This window comes from Pinus tabuliformis, chromosome 5_1 (genome assembly GCF_031772625.1).
Source record: "Pinus tabuliformis cultivar Carrire ecotype Pingquan chromosome 5_1, CPIR1, whole genome shotgun sequence".
Taxonomy (NCBI): Eukaryota; Viridiplantae; Streptophyta; class Pinopsida; order Pinales; family Pinaceae; genus Pinus; species Pinus tabuliformis.
In genome coordinates, this window is record NC_142305.1 from 461,263,269 (window position 1) to 461,284,216 (window position 20,948).

A 20,948-nucleotide genomic window follows, 5' to 3' on the forward strand; every position below is an offset into this window, starting at 1 on the left:
AAGACGAGAATGACAATGCCAAGAATGCACTCTCCAAAGTCTTGGTTTCAAGAAGGTTAAGAAGATCGAATGACTTATAGAACAAGAGAAATGGAAAGTTAGAGGTCATCTGCAATGGAGAAGGGGTCATCTTTCTTGAAGCTTCCACAAATTTGACCATCAATGAATTCCATTGCATCCAGAAGCCTTGTAAGACTTGGAAGAAGCTACTGCAGAAGATCAATGTCAATAATTTTGTGGGCATTCCATCGTTGGTGGTTCAAGTAAATTTGTCCCTTATTCAAGAAACACCAAGTGTACCCATGTAAGTGAATGATCTGCAAAATTCCTTTGTCAGTGCAGGTTACCTGAATGAGATGTGGAGGATTTGTTTTCTATGTATGATTTAGCCATTGTTTGTGTGATGGGATGGAAAGTTCCCAGTTTCTACATGCATGGATGGAAATGGCTAGAGGGGGAACCATGGTTTCAATTTGTCCATCCAATGGCAAAGGAAAAGTGAGTAGCACATGATGGCTATAGGGGAACCAGGGTTTCAGTTAGTCCAGCCAATGGTAGAGGAAAAGTGAGTAGCAGAGGAAAATTTTGTAGTCAATTATACTTGGGGAATTGTGGGAAGAAGGAACTAACTCCTTGGCCACTTTCACACGATACATCGATGTTACCTGTGGAATTGCAGGATGAAGGAATTGATTGCTTGGCCCCTTTCACACACCATGTAGACAAAACCCTGGATGTGACACTACAATTCCATTACAAGCAATGATGACCGAGAGAAAGATGAAACCTTGCATGACATCATCCAAATCTCTACAGTGGAGGAAGACGAATCTCTGTAGTGTCACTATGAAGAACCCCACAATAAAATGCCTATCGTCGTAATTATAGAAATATTGAAATTATATATAATGAAACCTCATATCTTCCTTATGAATAAAATCTTTATTGTCATCTGTGGTTAGATGTCATGTAAACTTCACACTTTGGTTGTCGCAAATTAGGAGATATTCTATATTATAGAAATATTGCATATTATAGAAGAACATATTTTAAAATGGAGGTTTCCCTACACATTTTTACATTCTTGTGATGATTTTTATGGGTGATATTGTTGGTTAATGTTTTTGCAATACAATGTTGATTATGCTTTATTTTATTTGCATAACTTTTCATTTCTTAAATGGTATTATAGTTGGGTAGGCTTGAACTCTCTCACAAGATAGGCTCGAGTATTTTGAATTGATATCATAGTTGTAGAGGTGAAGTTCTTCAAAGTAGTAAGATAAAATCTCGTTATAAATGAGAATGACACTGGTGGATAAGACATGTTTATAGTCAAGTTAAAGTGCAATCGACTAAGCTTCAAATTATTCTTACATAAATTATATACAAAAGTATTACATAAAGTATATGTTAGCCTCCTATTATAATAGGTTTCATATTTCATGATTGACAGTGGAAGTGCCAAAAATGTTCATCTTTTCCATGCTGCAAAAGTTCCATTTTTGAAGGATTTCACAGTTAAGGGAAGGCCAAACAGCTTAATCTTGGCTTCCCTAGGTTTAAATTTCTTGTTTTAGAGATAGAGAATAAAGATCTGTCCAAACTGTTTAATCTTGGCAGATTATTAGATAGGTAGAGAAGCAAGGGTGCTCAACTGCTTAATCTGAGCCCCTGGATGAAATAAGGGTAGATTTAGATAGGAGGATAGTCAAAAGAAAAGTTGAAAAGCTGGGTTTGCTAGTTCAAGTGCACCCAAACCAAAAAGAAGAGAAAATGCTAGGTAAGTAGGCCGGGTAGGTAGTTTTTGAGGTTGCAGAATGAATAAGTGTGATCAATTTTGTATTTCAAAGTGTTATTTTACTTCAGATCACAAGTGCAAGGCAATTTTCACTTGGAGCAGCTCAAGCGAGGCATGACTAACTTCCCCTTCTTCCTTTTTCCCAAATCATTCACTAATTTCCCTAAAAGATGTTAAGATCTGCTTAATATCTCAAAAATTCATCATATTCCATAACATTTGCCTAAGTAAAGATCTGCTTTGCTTATAGGTGCTCATATTTCTTCTATAAGTCCTATTTCCCCTTTGTAGCCTAAGATTTCTATACTTAGCGCTTTCTTCACAAAATCCATATTAATTCCTAACTCTATTATATAAATCCCTTCTTATTTCCCCTTCCCCTATTAAAAATATGTTAAATATCCCCCTTATATACATATCCCCTCCCTTTGGTTGAAATATAACCATAAATATGCCTTGGGAATTACTAAGTTTGCCTGAAACTTAGTAAGAACCCTCATTTTCCTCTTTAAACCATCTTCCGATGCTTTGGACCCCTTCCAAAGCATAAAAACCCTCTTCCATGCAATCAGACCCCTTCCGATGCATTAACAAACCTTTCCAATGCACATAAACCCCCCTCCGATTTCATAAAACCCATCTCCGATGCATTGAAAACCCCTCCGATCACATTAACCCTTTTTTCCTTCATAAATCATTCCTCCGATTAAATCCCTCCCCCTCCGACGCGATATCGCTGTCGGAGGAAGCAGTCAACAGTGGCCCCTTTTATATATGCCTCCGATATAACTCCGCCGATGCGATTATCGCAATCGGCATGTCGCAAAGGTTGTGTCCCCGAATACATGCCTCCACTCCCTTCCTCCAATGCGATATCACTATCGCAGCCGATGCGATATCACCGACTTAATCTTAATTGTCCGATTGCTCCCGCCCATCCAACGGCCCACATCTAATCGCTCCATTGCTTTTATATAAAGCCCGCACCCCATGCTCCCCGCCGACGCGATATTGTGATCGCGCGGCAACCGTCCGATCTGCCCTCAGATCAACGGTCCAGATCTTATCGCTATTGTTAAGCCATCGCCCCATGTCCCCGCCGATTGCCGATCGCCGATTTAATCGTTGCCATCCGATCAAGCCCCCAGATCTAACAGCCCATATCTTATCGCATCGCTCCCATTTCGCTATCGCATATATATAAACCCTCCACCCCGCCGATGCGATATCGCCGATTGCGCGCCAACCGTCGGATCACCCCCGCTCATCCAACGGCCTAGATCATATCGCTCCATTCCCGTTTCGCTCGCCCATCGCATACATGGTTAAGCCTCCCCCGATTGCCGATCGCCGACGCGATATCGGCGATCGCTCCATCGCAATCCACATACATATAAAACCCTCCGCCCCGCCGATGCGATATCGCCGATCGCACGGCAGCCGTCCGATCTGCCCCCAGATCCAACGGTCCACATTGTGTCGCAACCCCCATTTCGCTATCGCTTATATAAAAGGCTCCGACCCATTGCCCTTTGCCGATGCGATGTTCCGACTTCTCCTCAGCCGTCCGATCTGCTCTCGCTAGATCCAATGGCCCTAATCTATTCCCTGCTACAATGATCGCTCCCGCCCCCGCAAAGCTCAAATTTCCTGTGTAAAGTGTTTTTTGCCTTATAAAGGGTAAAAAGGCTATTTCTTCATATTCTTCATTCGGCGCCTGTGCGCGCTCCATCTTCAAAGGGAAGCAGGTCATTCTTGATCGCCTCGGCCCAAATTTGCTCCAGACAGCGAGCTCGGCCTCAACACAGCCTCCATTATGCAGTCCTCCTCTATTATGCAGTTTTTACTCCTTTTTGATGGTATTTTGATCGGCCAGCGCCGATAGACCTTCTAAAGCCCACAGAAAGCCCAGCAGCAGTCAAATCTCGCCATAAAGTGGCAGGCAAGGGCGATTTTGCAATTAAAGTGTATCAGTGGAGAGAAAAGGCCCCAATTCAGTATTAAAGTGTATTAGAGTAGCGGCAAAGAGTATCAGATTAAAGAATATCAGTGGAAAACTTTAATATTGAAGCAGATGAGCAATAAAGAGCCCCAGTAAAGTCAAAGAGTATCAGTGATGGAATTTAAAGCCATTAAGGCTCACCAGAGCAAAGTTAATGCACATAAGGCCACCTAAGGGCAGCGCTACAGAATCCAAAGCACAGTTATGGCCAAATGAACAACACAGAGCTCAAAGGACACCATATTTACTCATTTTTGATGCAGTTGCCTCCAGCGCAGCGTAGATAGATATTTGTTACATTAATTGCAGTAGAAATTAGGTTAATCTAAGTTATTTCCCCTGATCTTCCCTCAGATCTGTTTTGTAGATATTTTTCTTATAAATACCACCCTGAGGTATGTATTAAGGGTTGGTTGGTTGATTGGTTAAGTCATTCTAGACTTGCGCTGTAAGCCTGAGAACTTCTATGAACAAAGATTGCTGGAATGTTTGCTTATGAACTGGATGGTTGTGGTTTTAATGGTTGAAGAGCAAAATACAAAACACTCATGCTTCAGCACCTGGTTCAACAGCTCCTGGTGCAACAGTGAGTACCAGCTTAACCTGGGGAGGTGGTGATTTGGTGACAGTAGGTTCCAAAGTGGCTTTGTTACCAATTCCATTAGGAATTCTCGTGCTTCCTCATGGTTCAATAAGTCTTTCTTACCTCCGTTTTCAGTTTCTATGTGTCTATATCATCTATGTATCATGATCTAAGTTGCAGAAAGAAAGAATAGCTCAGATGTTACTTAACTGTACTCTGTGCTCAATTTCTGTGATTTTTCTATGTTTTCTTCTGAATTAGTCATGGATATGAATACTTTATTGATCATGTTTAAGCTAGTTCTCTCATTTCTGAATGCTGTTTAGGAATCCTTCATTGCTCCTAGATATTATTCATTCACTTTCCCTCTGTTGGATGAATGAAAGATCCTTCGTTGCCTTTCATTCCCTGATGTCCATTTCATCTCATTTCCAGCATTAAAGATTGTTCTATGTGTAGCTATCCTGCTCTGTATTCCTCTCTTCTACCAAAGAAAACACACCCAGCAGTTCACATTCATTGACTCCATGCCCAATGGTCTGAACTTCTCACACTTTGCATGCCAACTCTGTCTGAAAACATCAACCATCCCACAAAATTTAAAACAAAACTCTGCACTTCATAACTAGCCTAAAATCACCCCAAAACAAAGCTAAATCATAAAGAGAGAGCCCTCTCTGATTGCAGGTAGGCTAGGACCTGCAATCCAAAGATTGGTTTGTGGTTACCTCGGCCGTATTCCCTTAGGAGTCAAAGGGAACAACCTGAGTGATAACAGTATATACATAAATTCAAAATTGTTGATTGATAAACATAAAGAAGAGTCTGTCAATAATTAGATAATTCAAAAGAGCAATGAATGATGAGAACTTACTTGCAAGATGAAGAAATCTTCTTATAACACTAAAATTGCATAGTCTTTTAGCTCCAGTATCTGATCCTACTAACCACAACTGACATGTGGTGAATGAATCTCCACTGAACCATAGGTTTAGTTGCACTATATCTTTCTACAATTGACCACCACCAAGCCCTTAATTAACTACATTTACCAAAGTCTAACCCCTACTTCCTTTATAATTCTCCATGAAAAAGTTGCCTCACATCTTTATCCTCATCCATTAAGTAGAATTCCTTTGGCCAAAAATAGAGAGAAAGACTCTATGTACATAATCCATTTGTCATTATACATTTTTATTTTTATCTTAACCCTTTATTAATTTATCTTTACTTATTTTTAGTCATTTTCGTTTTATTAATAAAAATATTTAATTTTATTTATTTATTTTGATCACTCACTTTATTATTATTATTATAATATGGGGTATTGCATGCTCTTTCTTCAAGAAACTTTTTCTTAATGTTAACTTTGATTATATTACTTATGTTTTTGGCTTTTTAGATATATTCTCCCTATAATCTTCCATATTGCACTCTACTAAACTAGTATAAGTGCACCCCAAGTGACCACAACATGCATGAAAGTTCACACATAACTCTAGGGAAGTGTGAGTACTCTCTCGCATTTCTTCCCAACTTTTAGAAATTAAAGTTTAAAATCATGTTAGTCTTTCATGAACCCAATCCTCTAAACCTCGTATGCCTAAGCAAGCATTCGGCTCGATACTCATGTACCCATGCATCTCAAAAGGCTAACCTACTCCCACCACAACTCAATATGGTACATAGCCCCGAGAATCAAAGTACAATCCCATAAATCTACTAGTAAGCAACACTCTAACCCTTCTTTGGAATTCGACATCACAACTACAATGTCAGGCACACGTCCTCAATATGGTCCAATGTCCTATCGATAATTATACACATGAAATGAAACACTATCATAAGTAGTTTCTTGAGTCTATCCCTAACCCATAAGGTGTTACTTTGTAGATATTTACCCTCATAAGTACGAGCTTCCACAAGATCATCAAATAAACCAACCCTCTTGGCCCATCAGTGATTTCCTATTAAATACCACTTCACAACATGAAGCTAATGTATTAATTATAATCATTAGATCATCATCTTGGAGAAAATAATCCACATGCTAATTCTTTCATGCCATCATGAGAACATGACATGATTGTTATCACAACATCCTTAATATTAGGGAATTGTTGATCCATTCCCCCCCCTCCCCAGCACCATTTCCTTTTCTTTTCTTTTTTTCTTTCCAATACCCACCTTATGTATATTTTCATTATGTGTCGAGGAAAATTTAATGCATGCACAACACTTTGTCATTTTCATAACTTTTGTTATATTCTTTTATGTTGCACAAAGATTGTATGGTTCAAAACTATTTCCCTGCATTCCACACATAACTCTTCCATCTAAACTTTGCATATAATTCATTCTCCCCACTCTACACACGATATTTTCCTATATAAGTCATATTTTACACTTAGCCATTAGCTAGCTATCATTATGCAGAGAGCCATGTACATATTCCCTACACACTTTATGACTCTGCACTTTTTTTCCACACTTAGTGAAATTATCACCACCTTCCATACTATTTTAGGGTCATTTATGACTTATTAAAAGAATTCTTATTCATGAGGAAGAAGGTAATAATTGGGGGTTAATGTGGAATAAGTATCCCATTTTACCATGAAGCACTTTCCTTCCAAAATAATTTTTAGTCATGGTTTGTGCATGTCCCGAAGAATATGGGACATGATGAAGGAACATTCTAGCAAATGATATTCATGAACTAGGCCTATAAACAACTCAAGCTTTGTAATTCATGAATGATGGTGTCACATATATCAAAGTGCTTTGGAATAATAAGGAGTATGGCAACTAGAAAAAGATTTTTTTTTATTTTTTTTTTTATTTTTATTTTTTATATTTTTTTTAATTTTAATTTTAATTTATTTATTTATTTATTTATTTATTTATTTATTTATTTTTTTTTTTTTTTTTTTTTTTTTTTTTTTTTTTTTTTTTTTTTTTTTTCTGTGGAAATATTATCAATTCCCTCATGTGTCAAGGCAAGGACTTCCATTGGTTTATTGCGGCTCTTGAGCTTAAATCCCTAGCAAAAACTTAAGAACAAGATTTGGATGATTGGTTTAGTGAAAGTTGGGTGTATGCTCGAATTTTTTTATTTCAAGGAGTTAGTTTCTTGGTGTGCCCATTAGTTTGGTTCAAAACATAGAGTCATTTAAGTAGTAGTGGAAGGAAAAAACGTGATCCTACTAACTCCCAAAGGTTTTAGAATGATACTCCAACTACCTGAACCCAATAAAAGTCTTAAGCTTCTCGATGTTAATTCTCTTATGGATTCCCAGGACGATGAGTTGAATTTGTTATGTCCCTATAATACTAGTGTAGCCCCTTTATTGTTATTGTTAATATAGCCCTCATATTGTTATTATGCCCCATAGAAGCCCACTGTTATTATTGTTTTTTCCTGACATTATTATTGCTATGTAGGCTCTAATTATATTTTGACACCTTAGACTCTTATATATAGCAAGGAGATCTATTCATTTCTATCATCCAAGAATTATTTATTTATGTAATGTAAACAAGGTTCCCCCCTATAGGTTAATTTTTAAGTCATTTATCTATCTTTTCTCCTATTTTGTGAGTCGGTTGCATAACAATTGGTATCAAAGCTTTGGATTTTAGGATTTCGCTTCTTCAAACAAGTCATCTTAGCATTTTCACTATAATTTTTTTTACTACCAGGCTCTAGGAGCTGAAATTGGAACCACGTGGAGCCAAAATATTGGTGAACTTCGTGTATGAATGTAAGATCTTAGTTCTCTATATTTTCGGAGATATGATCTAAGGACGTTAAGGTTTTTGCACACTTGAATTCAATCTCAAACAAGTGACCTAGGTAAAATCGTCATAACTTTCTCTCTGAACATCGGATTTGAATTTCATAAGAAGTGGTTGAAATTGCACGGAATGTAGTTTGTTTTTTTTCATTTTCAAGGCCGAAGGTTGAAACAACGACACGTGGCACTTCATACAAGTTCTCTCTACTGAACTAGTCGATAATCAAGCCATTGTGGGAGATTGGACATAAATATTTCTTGAAGAATCCAATCTCAATCTTTCTTAGAAAGAAGGCTCAAAGGGATACCACAGGATGAAATTTAAGACCTTGGAGATCATAAATTCCAGAGATACAACAATTTCAATATCGAGCTCTTAAAAAACAAGAAAAATCTGTGTAATTTTTTAAAATTTTGCATAAATTTTGTTTGAAAAATCAATTTGAGTGATTCAAAGGGAATAAAGAAGCATAGATATTATTATTTGATTTCAAAATGCTCGAAACAAAAAAATGGACACACCTAGTAAGCAACCATAAAGATATTCTATGACGCATGAAGAAGAGGAAGAAATGCAACATGAAATATCAAAATTACGAGACCAAGTGCAACAAATTTTGCTCTTGCAAATAATAACAAAAAACAAAATGGAAGCTACGATGGATGACTTGAATAATGGTTTAAAATTGTTAGAGTCGGTCTTTACATCCCTCCATCAGAGATCATTTCTCTTATTGCATTTCATTTTTTAGGTGTCTCATACAGTTCATTCATCTGCATTCCGTTAGGGGCATGCCATAATCTGACGGAAGGGCCTTGTCACTCATTCCCCTCATGTTATCTACCTGCTGGCTCATGTGTGTTCATTAAAAAAAAAAAAACTTATACAGTCTTTTTATCTTGAAAATTGCAAAAGTTGTCTTTAGGGTTTCATGGTCACTTAGGTCTAGGGTTTTATTAGGGTTTCGTCAAAAAATGTGTCAGAGTGTTCAATAATTGCCAGCAGGCCATGAGGATGTTTCAACATCAATAAATTTCATCGCCAAGTGTTCGCAAATGTGTTTTTCCTCAAAACTCTGTTTTGAGGAAAAAACAGAGTATTTAGCATTTATTGTACAAAATCATGAAAGTTTTTGTTTTCCTCATTGTAAATTCATTCATCTGCACCCTGGTTTCTTTCCTTAGCCTAGAAGCTCCAACACCTGCAAAAACAAGCAAGCTCAGGTCATTAAATTCATCACAAAGTGAAAAAGCAGTGAAAAATGTCCAAAAACAGAGTTTGTAAAATGAAGTCAAATACAAAACATTATAAAAGTGGGTTTCATAAGCCAAGATTTCAAAAGCTCTTTGTTTATAAGTGATTCCTTCATGTGATAAGCTCATTTGCAAAAGAGAAGCAAGATTGAGCAAATTGGGAGAGTGAGTGTGAAGTTTGGGCGAAAATCTTTGTAAGAATACCGGCGCGACGCACTGGGCAGGAGGCGCGGCGCATTGGTGAGGCGCGGCGCACTGGGTCTCAGAACACAGTTTATTTTAACACAGGCGCGGCGCACTGGTGGGGCGTGGCACATTGGGCGTGCTGCGCGGCGCACACAGCTAAAGGCCCGAAACTGCTAACAATTGCTCCAAATTGCCAATAACTCGCACAGATCTGCCAGGTAAAGCCTCCATCTTTGTGTTTCATCCAAGTTTGTGCTAGGGTATGGTGGTTGATGGATGGTAATGGTTAAAACAAAAAACATCAAACCCTACCTTTTAAAATACCTCAAGGAAAATTGCTGCTAGGGTTTCAATTCCCTGTTTTGTCACCAAATTCACTCCCTCATCTCACTTGTCCCTTGTTTTCATTATTCCCTAAGTTCCACTACCCCTTAAATTCATTCATCCCCTATCCCAAGTTCCCTTTCCCAATTTTCCTAATGTGAAATCCTAAACCCTAATCCTATACATAAACCCTCAAACCATCCCATATTCCCCTAACTAAATCTATCCCAACAGTCCCTAATCCCTCACTATTTTCCCCTCCCTTTGCAGCCCCTCATTTCACTGTTTGTTCCCTTGGTAGCAGAGGTCAAGCACATCACCAAAAGGCAGTCCAACACAGTTTTCATACATCAGCATCTATTTCTCCAGGGCAATTTGTTTACCAGTAGTCATGGCATCTAATCCTTCATCTGATTATGAAGTGGAGACCCAAAGTGACTCACCTGCAGAAGGACATGCACCCCGGAGGCCTCATAGAGGTGGCAGACATATCAGAGAAGAACCAACCACCCTTACTGAATTACAGGCCTGCCCTCTTGCCATCTCTTGTTTCCAGCATCAGTCATGTTATGAGTTTTGTGAGAAGGTTGCTAATGTTCAATTTCATCATGAGTTGGCTCATCTGTTTGTACTGCATTTACATGGTGACCAAGCCACTCTAGCGGGTGTTACTTTCACACTAACACCAAATTCCATTTCATTAGCAACCGGCATACCAAACATTGGAGAACCATGGAACAAGAGGCAGAAAATTGACCGGCAGCACTATGAACCGTACATCAAGCCCGACTTTTTGAGACAGCTCAAGAGAGTGTTTCCATTTCGGTACCTCAAAGATGAATATGCGCCTTTAATGAAACTGATCATGAAGTATTTCAGCTGTGAGGGCCGGTTCTCCCGCTTGTATGCTTATCACATCAGGCTACTGATGCATTTCACTCAGGTACGGATGATGAAAATTCCTTATTTCATATGCCGAAACATAGAAAGGATGACCACCCTTGTGCAGCACAAGACCCCTCAGCAGCAGCTTAACAGTGTTTATCATTTTGCTCTCATCAAGATTGTGGTGGTTCATCAGCTTGGATTACAGGGCATCACTTGGGATGATTTTATCTCTCGTGAGTTTTTCAGAGCTTCACAGGGATCTTCAGAGGCTGGACATGAGACAGGTGGACCTTCTTATCAGCATGAAGGTCATGAGACACATACTGCTACTATGCCAGTATTCATTACTTATCAGAAGGGCGCTAGACAGTTATTTGCAGCAGCAAAGCGAGTGTTATCTCCACCTGGGGTGGAAGGGGCCTCACTTCCGACATCAGCACCATAGGTACAAGACAAAGGCAAGAGGCCAATGCAGGATGAGGGGCCTTCAGGTGAATGGGAGACTGACTTCATTCTCATTCAGGATGACGATACAGACATGGGCCCGCAAAGTGCCAACCTTAGAGATATCATCCAGGAGCAGCAGACAGAGATCAAAGCCTTGTCCCTCAACTTGGAGAGGGCTAAGTGGATTACAAAATACTTGGAGCAAAGGAATAAGCAGCTTGAAGATCAGCAGGTGATTATGGAATTACAAAACATCAAGGAGAATCGTCAAGCTGCCCAAAGGAGGAGGATTGAATTCACTTCATTGGAGCAAGAGATTAATGATGATCAGGAGTCTTGGCTCGAGAGAGTCAACATCCACTTAGAGAGACTACTGGACAAGGTCGATAGGGACAAAGCATTGCTGAGACACATGGCTTTCCACTACATGGCGCGGAACAAGGTTTGCAAGGCACGAATAAGAAATTTAAAGGCAAAACTAAGGAAGGCATCAAAAAGGCAAAAGAGGCAAAAAGAGCATGATCGACTCTGGATATTGGCTGAGGCATCCTTGGCCCATCATATCTCTTGATGAAGAAGGTCCAGCCCAAATTTCAAGAAATTTGGAGCAATTTTTGCATTTTGAAAATTTTTTGCACTAAAAAACAGGGTTTTCCTCCCTATGCACCGCGCCACGTGGTGCTCGCTTTCGCTAGAGGGCTCCAAATCCAAAAAAATTTGCATTTATGGATTTTTCATGATAAATTATGTTTTCCTACCTATGGCCAAGAAATTTGGGTAGGTTTTGAGCCCTCAAAAGGTCAAAAAACACTCAAAAAATGACCTCACTGCCCCTATTTTGACACACATGAAGCAGTCTTGGGAGATTGGACATTTGGAGGGGCAAATGGACACCAAATCCATAAATTCCACTTGGGTTGGAAAGTAGACAGGCAGGGATTTCCAACGAGCTATCATGAGCTAAATTTGGACTTTGAGAAGTGCCTCAAAATCAGCTCCAAAGTGGCGCGACACATAGAGAATTTGGGCGCGGCGCATAGAGAAATTTGGCCTCATTTTCACTCTTCAGCTCAGAAATTCGCCCAGTTTTGACTAGTTTTACTTTTTGATGTAACTATTGATCTACCATGATGTAATTTGATGACCATGATGTAATATTGGCACATTTTTACTTGTTCTAGAGGATTCATTCACTAAAAAGTGAAAATTTAATGAATGAATCAGTTTCCTAGCATATAGAGGCAAGTTGTTTCTTTACCTATTTTTTAGTTCCTTGTTTAGATATGGTTGAAATAGCTCCTAGAATGATGAGCTCAACCCCTAGAGGCATGGGAAGGAGTTAGGCTTGTCTATATCATGTAATTTCTCAATCATTTTTAGGGTTGGACAATTGGGATTGCTTGGCACTCCATTGTACATTTGATTTCTGCATTTTTGACAAAGGAAAGACCAGGGATTTGTAGCACTTGTTGGGATCCTTGTGGCTCTATGTTTTGATGGTGTTTTTCTTCATGTAATTGTAAGTTCCTTGATGTTTTATGTATGCCATTTCCCTTCTCTTTGCTTCTGAAATTAAACAAATTGAGTGACAAAGGTAGAATTCATTTGGCTTGCTGTGCTCTGCCTTAAAATTTGTTTAGTTTTATATGTTTTCATCTGTTTGGAGAGGATTCTTGCAGCCTCTTGCCCTCTTCATCTCCTCAGTGGTCTTTTCCATCCATTCATTTAATCTAAAGCATCAAAACTACTGCCTACCTTGCCCCAACCAGAACTCTGCAAAAATTTGGCCTCATCCCCGAACCCAAATTGCCTTTCCCTTGATTCCAAAAAAACTCCCAAAAAAATCAAATCAAATCCTTGCACTTCATACCTAGCCTAAGATTAGTTGTTAAATCAGTCATCTCAAGCCCCATTTGATTATTTTTCACTGAGATAGACCCGGAGAGATCCCTCTCCTGTCCTCGTAGGGCTAGCTACGAGGCTGAGTGTGGTTTGATGTGGACCTAGAAGCTTACCTTTTCAGCCTGAGGTAAATATAGGCTCTAACAAAAACCACACATGGAAGATTTGAAGGATGGTTAAAAAACATAAATGGAATATTTGAAGGAAGGTTTGACAAAGTTTCTACAAGAAATGCTTCCTAGTGGTGACAAGGTACTCCATGAAAATCATGATGAGGATAAAAGGAATACAAATTTTGAATTTAGAGACTCCAATAGTGGGTTGAAGACTAGCCACACTCTGAAGATTGATATGAGGAAGTTTGATGGCAAGGACCCGGTAACATGGATATTAGAAATGAAGCAATTCTTTTATCTAAATGATGTGTTGAACACACAAAAGGTACGCATTGCATCTTTATATTTAGAACAAAATCAATTTGTGTGGTATCTATGGCTTTTTTCTTGTAAATCAATTGTCACTTGGACATTTGCTGAAGAATTGGTAGAAAATTATGAGGATACCAAGAGAAATACCTTCTTTAGCTAATTGATATATCTCAAACAAAAGGTTTCGATGGTGGAGCACATTGAGGAATTCCAAAGATTGAATATCAAGGTAAATGATATTCTAGAGGAGCATAGGATTGATTTCTTCATTGGAACTTTAAAGGATAACATCAACATGAGGTTTGCCTTTGGGAACCTAATTAATTGGAGAAGGCATTCAAGGTGGCAAGAAAATTTGAAAGCAAAATTATGGCAACAAGGAATCTACCACTCGCAAATATAAAGAGGGAAGTGTTGCTTCTATCCTTCCACAACCTACAAGGTTGACACCACAACATCTGGAGGAAAAAAGAGCAAAATGACTTTGTTATAGTTGTGATAGAAAATACACTAAAGGTCATAAGTGTGCCGAGAATAAATTATTTTACATAGATTGTGAAGAGGAGGAAGAAAAGGAACAAGAAACATCAAAAAAAGAAGATATACACTAGGAACCAACCCCAGAGAAAGAAGAAATGAATCCTACCATATCTTGTAATGCATTGGCGGGAATTACCACTCCTCAAACTCTCATGATAGACAAATATATCAAGAAGAAAAAGGTAATAGTGCTAATTGATTTGGGTAGTTCCCATAATTTTATTCATTGTAAGATAGCCAAGGAATTAAATTGCTTTCTATATCTAGCACTAGAGTGTTAAGTGATGGTTGCAATTGGAGGAACTATAAATTACTATAGAAAGTGCCATAATATCAAGCTAACCACGTGGGAATATGTATTGAATAGTTCAATGCTTTCCATTCTAATGGGTGGTGTTGATGTTGTACTAGGAGTCTAATGGTTACAATATTTGGGGACAATAGATTTTAATTTTCAAGAACTTTTCATGATTTTTTTTTGGGAAGGAAAGGAAATTGAATTAAGGGGTAACACAGGGAAACCAGGGAAAATAATTATCTCTAATGGCATGACAAAGCTTTTAAAGAAATAGAAACGGGGCATAATTGCATAATTATGCTCACTAGAGGTTCAAACATCGAAATCATTTATTTCTCCAGATCTCCAAAAGGCCTTGGACAATCATTCCAAGTTATTTGATACTCCCGAAGGACTCTCACCTATTCGTGACTATGATCTTGTTATTCACTTGATTCCAGGAATTGTTCCTCCAAACATCAGGCCTTACAGATATCCCTACGTTTAAAAGAGTGAAATTGAACATATGGTTGCAGAAATGCTAGAGGTTGGTATAATTCAACCTAATCAAAGTTCTTTCTCTGCTCCAGTATTATTGTTTCATAAGAAATATGGATCATGTCATATGTTTCCAATTTATAGGGGGCTCAACAAGCTCGCTATTAAAGATAAATTTCCTATTCATGTCATTGATGAATTGTTGGATGGATTAGATGGAGCAATTTACTTCACCAAGCTAGATCTTTGTTCAAGATATCATCAAATTAGAATGAAGATTGAAGACATTATGAAAACAACATTTAGAACTCGTAAGGGTCATTATGAATTTTTGGTCATACCTTTTGGCCTTACTAATGCACCTTCGACATTTCAAGGTTTGATGAATTCCATTTTCAAACCCTTCCTTAGAAAATGTGCATTAGTATTCTTTGATGATATACTAATCTATAGTGGGTCTTGGAAGGATCATGTTCAACATGTTGGCAGGGTGCTCAAATTATTGGAAGAGAAATAGTTACATAATCCAAATGTTTCTTTGGAGTACAAGAGGTGGAAATTTGGGTCATATTTTATCTCATGAGGGTGTTAAGGTAGACCCTAAAAAAATTAAATGCATTAAGGAATGGAAAATCCCCACAGCCATAAATCATCTTTGAGGATTTATCAGGTTTACAGGGTATTATTTCAAGTTTGTTAAGAATTATGGGAGAATAACAACACCTCTAACATACTACTAAAGAAAGATGCATTTTATTGGACTCGAGAAGTGACTAAGGTATTTGAACATCTTAAAGAGGCAATATGCCAAGCACCGGTATTAGCTACGCCTAAATTCACATAAACCTTTATTGTGGAATGTGATGCCTCAAGAAATGGAATTGGTGTTGTTTTATTGCAATAAGGAAGACCTTTTGAAATATGTCCAATAAAAGGAAAGTATTTACACAAACTTATATATGAGAAGGAAATGTTGGAAATACTACATGCACTAAAGCAATGGAGACCTTACCTAATGGGAAGACGCTTCGAGGTAAAAACAGATCATGATAGTCTTAAATAATTTTTGGAACAAAGATTATCTTCAGAAGAACAACAAAAATGGGTCACAAAGATGTTGGGTTATGTCTTTGAAATCATCTACAAAAAAGAGAAGCAAAATGTTGTTGCAGATGCATGCTTAAGAAATAATGAGAATGTCGAAGCATTTCTTTGTGCCATTTCTATTATCCAACCTAATTGGATAACTGAAGCAAGGGATGAATGGAATAATGACAAAGAGGTTTGGGCACTCATTCAAAAGTTGCAGCAAGATTCCAGTATATCTCATACATTTAGCTGGAAAAATGATTCATTATGGTACAAAGATCGCTTATATCTTTGTAAGAATTCCCAACTTAAGAAAACGTTTCTTTTGGAATTGCACACCTCCCCCTTAGAAGGGCACTCAATATTTTTGAAAAATTACCACAAGGTAAAGAAGGATTTTTTTTGGGATGGCCTTAAATCTGATAGTTAGAATTTTGTGGAAAAATGTTTGGTTTGCCGACAAAATAAAGTTGAGACAATTAAGACTCCGGGTCTGTTACAACCTTTAGCCATTCCAAGTCGGTGTTGGGAGGAGGTATCAATGGATTTATCACAGGTTTACCCAAGTCTGAAGGAAAGAGTGCCATCATGGTGGTAGTTGATAGACAATTGTGCATTATCTCATCCATTTAAAGCCAATACAATTGCTACTACATTTATGGAAACAATTCAAAAGCTACCTGGAAACCCAAACATTATTGTAAGCGACACACAATTTAAATATGTGTTTAACCAACTAAAAATAATTTAAATTAATTATCAGACATCTAGCATCAAGTGTGTGTAACTGTTATGTGTATGGAAATTCTAGTGATGTGATCGAGATGACGTGATAGTTCTACCTAGAAGCCATGTGCTTGTCAAAAATGGCCTTAAGGGAGATTTGATTGGTCTAAATATGAGTAACATGTGTCCCATGACATGGTTGAATTGCCACCTTGCAAGATGACACGTCGACTTGGAAATCCGTCGTGGCATGAGGCGAGGAGAGATCTTGGCATCGAGTCATCGAGTGAGTTAAAGTGAATAAGGTATAAGACTAGCCCGAAAGCTGATGCCCAAGAACGAAAATTTCCATATTTCTAGATGGAGGGGTTGAGACGTTAACTAATGGGAAAACACTTCGAGACTTGGATGTTTGAAAGCACAAGGACGAATATTCGCAGAACGTCATCCCTATGATTAAAATGTTCTTGTTAATTGGCAGACGATTAATTTTATGGATAATCCTTCAAGCTCGGGGGAATCAAGTGTATTATTTGTGATTTTACCTAGGTGCCATCCTGATGTCTTGAGATTTCTTCTTGATACATTTAATTACAAAGTCATATAGAAAGTATATACAAAAGAGGGGGTGGAATTGACACTTTAAGTTTATGTAAACAATGGGTTTTTGTACAAGAAGGAATTAAAAGTTTAAAATTCAAGGGTCCCAATTATTTAAAGAAGGAATTAAAAGTTTAAAATTCAAGGGTCCCAATTATTTTTGTTAACATTAATAAAAATAATGGGGTTTGTTGTTACATTATAACACCACTCTACAAAATTATTTTGAGGTATATACTCCTTGGGGATGGTCTATTAATTGATTTGTCTTTTATAAGTTTACATTATAATGTTGGTTGTTTTACTAGATACACAACATACATAAAACTCCATAACATAAAGCTCCATTTTAATTATGGGTTGTTTCCTTTCAGCCTAAAATATGGAGTTGAAAGGGTTCCGTGGACTTAGCTACATATGGCAACATAAAATCGATTATAAATGTGTTGGCTTTTGAAAATTCTGTGGTGGAAGACTATATGTAATTACACTAAATTCGTAAATGTTTAAACACACATGAATGGTTCGTTTAAATAAGATCAACGCATATCTCATTCTTTTATATCCTTTTTGGGCTATTAATATTCATACACACTTTCGTGACTATATTCTTTCATATGATACTTTGGTGATTATATTCTTTCATGACAATCATAATATTAGTGATGACATTGTATCTTATGTGCTAATAGGTCACATTGTATCTTATGACTATATTCTTTCATTTCAATCATAATATTAGTGATGAAATTGTATCTTATGTGCTAATAAGACACATTTAAAACAATGGATTGCAATTTTGGTGGTTAAGACAATCTAACTTAAATTATTAAGTCGACAAAATCAACTCAACATTGTTATATTTTTATCAAATTCATATAATGGAAGAATGGTGTCCAACGAAGGAAGAAGGAAAATATATAATTTCATTTTTTAAATAATGATGAGGATTTAATTTTCTACGACATCTTAGATTGGGTGGAAGAAACATATGAAAATTAAATGAACAAACCTACACATGGTGGATTTATTTTTTTAAAAACAATTTTATCAAAGCATATTTTCTGTTTTGGCTACTTATTATGCCAAGAGGCATTTTTTTTTTTTATGGAACTGGCTAGGCAAACACTATTCAACCCAGTCAATCTAAAGCATTCATTTTTGTCCTCCATTCTCTATTCTCTGTTACTTGGAACCACCTCCACCCCTGCTGCCGCCCTCATCCTCTCAATTCCTGGATGCATAAAATCTGCCCTCTACCACAGGTTTAATTTTGGGACTCGTGATGGATCTAATTATTTGTATTAGCGAAAGCAGACCAAATGATGCAGAGACCTTGGAGAAGGTACAATTGATTGTCAATCAGCTCATGCCATGGCAGAGGGTTCTAGACAAAAATAATGTCGAAAAACACAACAACATGTTGTTTAAAGGATTGCAAAAATGCATAGAGTTCATGGCAAAAGAGCCCAGTAACTTCAACCCGAAATTGATAAGGAATATAAGCATTCTAGCACTAAAAAACTGTGCCTGTTCTTGAGTAAAGGATCAATTTATAAATGCAAGTTGTCGAATTTGTCACCAGCTTGCCTTTGGAGGGTCCCAACTCTCTTCTACAATTGATAACATATATAATGTTGCTCTGAACATTCTCTTCTACAATTGATAACATATATAAAGTTGCTCTGAACATTCTCTTTTACAGTTGATAACATATATAGAGTTTCTCTGAACATTCTTTCAAGGATTCAGTACTTCTCTTAAAATCAATTAGAATAATTCAAGGTACTATTGAGAAGTTTAAGTGGACATCTGGAGAATTGGTTGTTTAAAGGCATGGAAATAATAGGGCATTATATGATGGTAAATCTAAGACTTATGCATGGAAATAATGGGGCATTATGTGATGGTAAATCTAAGACTTATGCAATGAGCAACAATAATCACAGGTGGATAGGTGGATCATTGATTAGTATTTCCAAGGTTCTGGAATTCCTATGGAAGGTATTTGCAGGATATATACAACAGGAATGGGACATTTTCATAGCTAGTAGTATAACTACTAATACTTCGGTTTGACATCCTTCCTTGGAATAAGATTTCCATCTCTTTATGCAAGTATTCATTGTTGGTTTCAGTTCTAACATTGTTACAGTGGAAGAAAGAAAAAAGCTTTGTAAGGTTTGCCAGACACTACTCCTTGCTGCAAGTGCAACATTCAAACTGTCCCTCATGCATCAAAAAGTTGTTCAGGAATGTTTGGAAGCTGTAGATACACTTATTTCACAAATTTGGATTGAAGTTAAAGAGTTAAAATTATTAATATCTTATATGTATAATATTGGGGTGGAAATGATCAATATGAAGCAATATGATTGGGCTTGTGGTCTATTGTAGCGGCTACAAATACCCTCCAAAATTTTGCCTTAGCTTCGTTTTGGAGCCTCCTGACCAACCATCCTTAGCAACATATCTTTCACTATCAAGTACATGAGCTTCATTGGTTTTTTCAGTAGCTTGCCATCCTGTGCATGATAGCTTGGTTCACTCCCCTCACAGGCTGCTACTTCGAACTTGGGCCAATTGTTGCCTGAGCAGCTCCCTTAATAAATTGCACAATTTTGGAGGGGAACTAGCCTTCCCTCTAGAAATTATGCAAATATAATTGGCAGCATGCTAGGCCCAGAAATTGCGCAATCCTGTCAAACAATCTTCCAAGTGAAAACTACGCAATCTGGCCCAGCAGTGCAACTCAGCCCAGAAATTGTGCAATTCTGGGCAGCAGTTAGTTTCTCCTCCTAGAAATTGCACAATCCCTCTGGATAGCCAGCCCAACTTCCTCCCAGAAATTATGCAAAAATCCCCTCTCAGTCAAGCAGGCTGTTGCATGTGCCTTCAGGTTGACTGGTTCCCTCCGGGACAGAGAAAACTTGACTCACATGCATGAGCTAATTTTTCCCGAAATAGCAAAAAGAAACATGCAAAAAGCATCCCTATATTTTAGGGATCTATTTTTAGTAGTTGGAGGTTACATGCAAAGATCGTTTTAGAAACTTTCCTCCAAGTGTCGTTTTTTCCTAGGTTTGTAGCATAAGCATCATGAGCCTCAAACTTATTTATTCGACACTTCAGAGCTCATTCTTCCCATTGATCTTGGAGCTCTGACATCCCACAACACATCCAGGAGCCTTAGACACATCCAACTCAGCTATTTCCAGGTAAGTCAACTTTACTTGTCTTTTGCAGCATTTCTGTCGCTTTTTGTGTTTTGGCTTGTGCGAGTGTTGTCTGCTTGATTTCTGTCAATGCTTGCTGTCGTTTGCATGCATGTTAGCTTGTAGATGCATCGTTTTAGTTTTCGTTAACATCTCACTGCTGTCGCATGCATGACACTATTTTGCACGAACGATCGCCGATTTGGCGACTCGTTTCACACACATGCATGTTTTTTCATTTTCTGAATCTTGCATTCGCTGTTTACATGCATGATCATTCGCTCCTGCTTACACTTAGCATCACCATGCATTCACATCTTCATATGCTTTCAGTTTCCCGTCGGCGGGTCTAGGCAGCCTTGGCCCAAACTCTACCTCACCCAGACAACAT

At 37.8% G+C, this 20,948-nt stretch overlaps 1 pseudogene; it reads left to right on the plus strand.

Annotated features, from left to right (window-relative positions):
• Positions 1-20,948, plus strand: part of LOC149165490 (separase-like) — a 38,500-nt pseudogene that overhangs the window by 5,085 nt on the left and 12,467 nt on the right.